We start from the raw sequence: 8,116 nt of genomic DNA on the forward strand, positions 1-8,116 counted from the left end.
ACTAAAACATTTCATAATCGAGTATTTTCCATTACTGCTGTGTGATTAGTCACGAGTAGCTATGACACACACTTGGGCAATAAATGTTTTTATTGTTGGGAGTATTGGGAGCAGGGAAACCATCTGGTCCCGGGGTTTCCCTGTGTCTGTGACAGTGTCATGTGGCTCATCCTCTGTTTTAACGTTCCTCCCGTTAAGTCTGACTCAGAAAGACTGAAAAGAACAACGCTTCCTCGAGAAGAGCATCCGTCTCCAAATTTATATAGTATACAACAAGATTGGAAAACGTAATGGTAAAGCACAGCGAGGCAAGCAGGCCTTTAACAAACCGAATGTGCACGATGGAGAAATTACAGTTTTCCACTAGCTGTTCTGTGTTCTATCTGCGAGCTGGAAATGGATGTAAAAAGGGGAGAGGCCGTGGGACTGAGATGTTGATAAAATATTAACTCAAAAGGGATATTTAAAGCCTCTGACATCCTCAATGGAAGTCGCCTGTATTAGATGCAGCTGCCAACAATGATGCAGTTTTTAGTCCTGTGATTTTGACAAATTATCTAAATATAGGACAGGGCCTGGCCTGTGAAAGGACTCCGTGAGTTACTTGATGGAATGTTGCATTTCCAAATCAGTCATCAAACACACGTCTAATCATCATTATGTTGCTGTTTAACCGTTTACCTATGGACCTGGATCATGATTTGTGACTGTAACTGTGATTGGACTTTCACATTGTCGTATCTTTTTTCTTGTCTGAATAGATAAAGGTCAAATAAAAAAGAAAACACATAAATGAATGGCCCTAATCAGACATACTGTATGCACCACTTTAAGCTAGAAATAGGCCGGCACTCTTTGACAAAGTGGCCCTTCCACAGAAGAGTGTTATCCAATTACACACTTCACGTTGGGATAAAGAGATTTCTTTCAGGAATTTTTCAGGCAATTTTGCACCATTTTCTGACCATCTTTCTCTGAGTCACCGTAAAGGTAACGCTCCTTCTGTGTACGCACTGGCAAGAGTGGAATCGGTTGACGCGTGAAGCTTTTAAGGAATAATAGAAAATTGCCATTACACCCCCCGTAGAGAATGGCTTCCTGGTATCCATCTGCAAGCAGCTGTGCATGTAAGCCATTTGAATTATTTATGAAGCATTTATTTTTCAAAAACGTCAGAGTATGTTGTCATATTTTTGCAACATATTTAATAACTTCTTTAAAAAAAAAAAAACTGCATATGCTTAATGTTCTTAGGAAAGCCATTAAATAAATAAATAGATAAATGAATAAATAAATAAATAAATAAAGAAGGGGGAGATTGACAATTTAAAGTGGAGTGAACTGACAAATGAATCTTTCGCACAAACTGTTTCCTTCACTGCCAAAGCTGACAGGATTGTTGTTCTTTCATTCATAAATCCCCCCCCTCGATGCCGGAGCCACTTCCATCACTCGGATTAAACCCACCTCTGCAGCGGGGAAGGCTCAGAGTGTTTGTCGTCGCCTCCGCTTCTCAGGTCAGAGGGCGTCGCGCGCACTAAGCAAACACCGCGTTGACACCTCGCAGGAGCGACTTACCGACTTGCCAGCTGATCAGGCCCGGTTTCCCTCTGACCTGCACTTGCTTTGTTTGTCCTGCCCACCGTGTCACGCGGCGGAATAGGGTTTTCTCCAGTTCTCCAGTTCAGTTCTGTCTATCAGCCGCGTCTGGTGTTTGCGGATCGCAGCTGACCTTTACCCAGTCTGTTTGTCACCTCAGAGTAGTGAAGGAGAGTTCAGGAATGTGAACGCGTATGCGCTGGGAGTTCATGCGAATGCTCATGTGTGCAGGGACTGCTTCTATCACACAGTATAAATATATACTGTATATAAAGTACATTATATTATGATATAATTATTACATTTCCTCATATATAATGAAAATAGGATCCAATAAAATTAGCTTATCATGCCTGAAGAAAAATTAAAACACTTCTGAGAAAATCCTCAAATTGTCATTATGTATGCATGAAAGGGAAAGCTTTGATAAAGATTTTCCACATAGAAACGCTGGTTAAAGATTAAAGCCAACGAACAACTTGGCAACTAACCTAGTTTAAAATGTCTGTGTCATGAAATACTAAACTGAAATACAGTATATTTGCATTTTTTCATTTGATTTCTTCTATTAATTCAATTCAATTGACCTTTGAACTTTGGACTACTTAAACCAATATATGTGTACATATATATATACATACATACATATATATATATATATATATATATATATATATATATATATATATATATATATATATATATATATGTATATGTATACACACACAGTATATTTTTTTCACTGTCAACTGGAGCAACTCAATAGGTGGTACTTCTGGAGCAACACCCCTAGAGGGCAGTGCAACTTTCTTATCACATGCATCTTGATAAGGGAATCCTCAAGGCTTTTTCCTTTTTTTAAAGTCATTACTTTGACCCAAACAGCTAAGATTTTCTCTGTCATTCAAGATGTCAACACCACAGCGTTGTCGCAGGGCTTCTTTAGTGATGACAAAAAAAAAAATCCTCACCGGTTGAAATCAGCAAGTTAATGAGCATTAAATAAAGCTGAGCATCACCTTGGGGTGTGGTCAACTGCCAGGGTTGCCCTGTTGGATGCTCAGTAATTCCCTCTGCGCCCGTTTCCTAATTACCAGCTGGTGAGCGTGCCGCGAGCCTGTTGCGGCTGCTCGCTGGTTGCTCCTGTGGGCCTGCTGTCCTCGCTGACAAACAACACCCCCTCCCTCCCGCCCGCTCACACCCACTCCCTGACAACGGCGACAACCTGACGAGACGCTCTCGGCAGCAGACCTGAGCTCCAGCTTTCAGGGCTCCTGCGCTCCGCGCCTGCCCCTCCCAGCTCGCCTTGGCGTTCTGCAGAGTGCTGCACTGCATCGCCGGATCAAAGCAAGACTAATGACTACAGCAGAGAGGCAGCTCGAGCACCGAGGCACCGAACCCCAAGTGTGCCCCGCTCGCAGTGCAGAGCTGTAGTTAAACCACAAGTGCACTAAAGATAGCAGGCATTGCAGGCAGGCCTGGCCAGGCGGAGCTGTAAACAAGGCTGCAGGTGGCGCTTTTAAGGCTGAGGCAGCGAACACGGCAACCTGAAGAAAAATGCAGATGAAAAATGTCTGGAAATGAATTAGACCTTAATGTTTCCAAACGAACATTAATTTCTTGCTGCACACAGTTAAAAAAGAAAAAGGTGGATATAGTCACTCTTGTTTCTTATCCTGTCAACACGTTCAGGCATGAAAGACGTCAGACGTCAGTGCAGAGGCTTTAGCTTGTTCTCCTCCTGTGCTATCTCCTATCCAGCCTTCTCTCTGTCTCCTGTGCTGACGCTCCTCTTCCTCCTCCTCCTCCTCCTCCTCCTCCTCTTCGCTCTTTTCTCCAACAAAAAGGCTATTAATAGAACACCCCTCTCTCTCTCTCTCTCTCTCTCTTTTTGAAACTGCAGGGAGCATATACCGTGCACTTAAAGGAGGCAGCAGAGGAGCTGAAGAAACCAGAAGAATGTTTAAAAAAAAAAAAAAAAAGAAGAAAACTGTCCTCCACAACGCCCGTGGGCTACAGAAGACTGGATGTCCTAAGAATAACAACAAAGAGGCCTCTGATCGATTCATGGCATTTTGCATCAGCGCAGATGCTTGCCGAGCTAAAATTAGCGCCAGCGAGCTAAACACCTTGCAAACAACGTGACTAGTGGAAATAAAAGGTGGCTTAGAAAATAAAAATAAAACAACAGCAAAACAATGCCTTGTACATTGCCCAGGAATGACACACAAAATTAACACACTGAACACACTTTGGCTTCAATTAATATTGGCTTCATTACTGATATTATTTTGTCAGGGTTATGAGCATTTGGACAGAACATATGCCTTTTTTTCCTTGAAATTCCATATATTTTTCTTGTCCACAGATTGTCCTTTTTGTCTTGTAAAGTGCAGATAATACTATGCTTTAAATCCAGACTTCACATACAGTATTATAGTACATGGTTTTTGCTCCATCATCCGTTGGTTTATTATTTACATTATTCTGTCATTTCATAGAAAGAAAATCCATTATCCACTGCACCATTGTTGATGGATGTTTTCAGGCCTCTATGATGTGGAAGGGGGGGGGTTGAGGTGGGGATGTGGGAGGGGTTCGTGAACACTTGTATACATATTGTCTCAGAGGATGCCACACTATCAGGCTCTGGGGTCAAATGAAACAAAAAAAAAAAAAAAAAGGAAAACACTTCTCAAACACACACATGCATTTAAGATTGCATATTGATCCTGTCTCCCTTCCAATGTAAGTTTTTCTTTTACTTTAAATACACACAGATAGCTGTACATACCGAGGAGCCTGACCGTAAAGAGCTGACACTGCGATTTCAGACAAAACCCAAAGCTCAGAAAGCTCATCCACATTCAGCTGAGTGCTGGACGACGGCTGCAGTAGCACTGCGACCGTCTGTCCACTCCGCATTTAAAGGGGGAGTCGTTTCAGTTGCACTGCCAGCTCCTGGGGTTCAACGCTGAAGTAGTGCAATCACCACACAACACACGCAACAATCAAAAACTAATAAATAAATTAAAAAAATAGAAGAAAGAAACGCATTCAAACGTTCTGGACTACAGGCTTGTGACCATTCTCTGCATAGATTTCTCAGTGCACTCACAGTTGGGGCACGCTTCTAATGGAGTGGATTTGCTGGTGGCTCCCTCGGCAGGTGAGAGATGGCAATTCTAGAGGTTGCGGTGCTTCCCTACGAAGCAATACAAACTCATAATAATCTACAATTTTCTCCATGGAATAAAAACACCTCACAGATTAAGTTTCTGTGTGTGTGTGTGTGTGAGAGAGTGTATGTGAGTGTGTGTGTGTGTGAATTAGGATGCCTCCAGTTTGTTTTTGTGCTTAAAGCGGAAATTAGTGTCACGTCGTGTTACTCCAGTACATGAGATGCTACAGTGAATTTGGCTGAGGTACAATAATGTGCCCAATAGCGCAACCGATAAACGCAACCGAGGCATTTATCATGAATATTCATCCGGACGTGGAAATGTAATGAAGACATTTAGATACACTGCATTCGCATGCATAGTCGAATATTTTTGGTCAGACTGTGTGTGTGTTCTTCCTTCTTCTCAATCTTGTGGGTTTTTTTACCCCAACATATGGAGAAATGCAAAATGGCTGTTGTATAAATGCAGCTGTACAACCAGGCTATAGGGCACTGACATTCAGCGGCTCGCTCGCCTTCTCACTCCTACGCGGCTGTGCGCCAACGCGCTCCCGTCAATACTCAACTCATTATCAATAACATCTGGGGCGGACTGTGGACGTCTGTAAAAGGTTACGTCTAAAAACAAGACAAAAACAGAAAGAGAAATAGAAAAACAATGAATCTCTACACAGGCCCTCTCCACTGAAGGATAATGGCAATATTGCTAAGTAACTCTAGATCCGGTTCACCTTGAATCGTGCCGCTGATGCTACTCTTGGGAAAGTTTGACTGCTCCGGCTAATTTACAGAGGATCATCTAAAAAAAAACTTCTTCTTCTTTTTTTTTTTTGTTTAAAAGCACTCAAGAAAGCGGACACACATTTGGTCGAGGAGACGGCGTCGAGATGCCTCGCGTCAGGCAGTGGAGCGAGGCATCAGGAACACATAGTGGCAGCCACGGCGTAGAAACAGTATGTGCTTGCTGCAGCCTACAAGCTGCAGCAAGCAGAGCGAGAACCCCTTTAGAAATAGAAACGTACATCCTGGAATGACATGACAGACTTTCGCCTCATTTCGTCACCTTTCAGATCACCTCGGACATCCGTCAAGAGAAGGGAAAGCGCAAGAGACTCAGAGGTGGGAAGTCAGAGGACCCATCCAAGCCAGTATCTGCTACACTGCTGCTAATTATCACTTCCCATATTGACGATTCTGCCTGTGGCTGTTACCTTGGCAGTGTTGAGCGGACAGTGGGAAATCTCAGCTGGACACGATCCTAGAATCAGAACCTGATTTTGCGCTTGGTGCCAACATTTAAAGGCATATTGAGCTCCTGGCATCAGAGCCTCTTCAGAGGACGGCCAGACTCCATTTTAGTTTTGAGCGATTTAACAGTGATGAAAGGCTTTCTGGTCAGGGAGGACACAAGTTTTGAAAAGCGCCTTGGCTCCTACAATAAATGCCTTAAAGGAGGCAGTTCCGGAACTGTTTTGTGTTTTTGGAATTCTGCATGCTTGTGAGCATTGCTTCAAAGACAAAATCCTCAAAACCAGACCAAAACCTCTCTTTGCTTTGAAAAGGATGTCTTTGGCACTCTGAACAGGTTCTGAAACAGGACAAAAATAAAAAACCGTGCTGTGCACAGTTGACGTTGTCCTCACAAGTAGACACATGGCAATTATGTGCACATGATGCGAAGGCTCTCTTAAACATTGCTATGTAGTTATTTTTTAATTCTCTAGTTAAAGTATGAGTGTACTGTACTCTACTGTCTGTACACGTTTTGTTTTTATATATACCTATTATAATAATACAATTTTTAAGTCTCTCCGGCTTCTTTTCGAGGGTAACAGCATGCTTCTAGGAATGTTTTAGGTCATGCAACAGGAGAATAGCGTAAACCCAGACAGAAGGCAGTTGTGGGGTCGGGGAGAGGGCACGTTATTCCATACATGAGTCCCTACTAGTTGCTACTTTAATCATGAGGATGTCATCATGTGTCCAAGCTGTGAACTAGAGTGCATTGCAAGTCTACCACATCTGCAACCGGGATTAATGTCCAAGACTAGAGTGTTCGGGAAAGTCACAGCTGAGTTGCAGCACACGCAGTCACATGGAGGGCGGAATGTTAATGTTTGGGGAGGACGGCGCTGCCCTACGACTGGGCCGTTTGTGATTGTTAGGATATCGTTTTGGAATATAGATTTTGGACCTGCAGGCAACTTTATATATATAAAAAAAGTGTTGATTTGCATCGAAGGCAGTGTACAGACAAATATACAGTGGCGCGATGAAGCAAGTGGGACGTCGATACAAGTTATCATTCAGAGAAAAAACATCATGCAGTAATCTATTAGGTCTACCACTAACAGCACCTACCTACTGGCTATCAGTTTAGTCACAGTTAACCTATATGTATCTGTAGGAATAAGTACAGTGTGCGTGTGTGTGTGTGTATATATCCGTGAAAAACAAACAAAACTAGAAGAAACATTCAAGTTGTCCTCAAAGCTCTGCAGTAAGACCAGTTATGGGTGAATGGAAGAGGGGACGCTTGCATTGCAATACATACAGTACATGTAAGACCAAAGCAGTGTAAAGTCAAGGCCATTCTCAGCCGCTCATCAGATACTGACGCCTGCTGGGAACAAACAAAATATAAATTTAAATATATATATATATATTTATATATATTTATAGGTGTCGAACCATAAGCTTTAGCGCTGATGGCTGTCATTCATCCTCGGGAATACCGTGGTGTACTCGACCACCAACCTCGTCTCAAAGTCAGCCGCGGGCCATAGCAGCGCAGGAGCGGGCTGGCTTTATGCTCACACGTCCTCTTATTCCTAAAATGTTGAAGCAAGATGAGACAGTCTCGTTCCATTGGCTCCGGGAAGCAGCAATATGTGGCTCGCGAGAGGCGACTCTTCAGAAGGCGCATGGCAGGGTGGGTATGCCTTGGGACATGAATGGACAGAGGGACGGAGGGGCGAGACTAAAGCCTGGCCTGTGCTGCGTTGATTTTCTTTTGTGAAAGTAATAAGCTTTCTTGTTAGTATTTTTTTATGCTGTGTTTCTCCCTTGGAATCTTTTTTTGTGCACTACTCTTGGCTACTACTATGTGCAGGGAATATCTTGCTTATTTTAATTTTTTAAAACTTTTTTGTTCAAACAGCCACACAGACAAAGCCAACTCCATGCAGAGAAATGCATTTCTTTTTTTTTTCTTTTTTCTTTTTTTTAAACTGTTTGACAGCTATTAGGAGTCTACGGGCAAGGTGCGGGGAGTGACTATCGGAATGGCTGCGGAGTAGCAAATGGTCTTAGTAGTTTTCTTTTTTGTGTGTG

Source organism: Nelusetta ayraudi, unplaced genomic scaffold (assembly GCF_046127955.1).
Source record: "Nelusetta ayraudi isolate G7.1 ecotype Tasmania unplaced genomic scaffold, CSIRO-AGI_Nayr_v1 ptg000017l, whole genome shotgun sequence".
Classification (NCBI taxonomy): domain Eukaryota; kingdom Metazoa; phylum Chordata; class Actinopteri; order Tetraodontiformes; family Monacanthidae; genus Nelusetta; species Nelusetta ayraudi.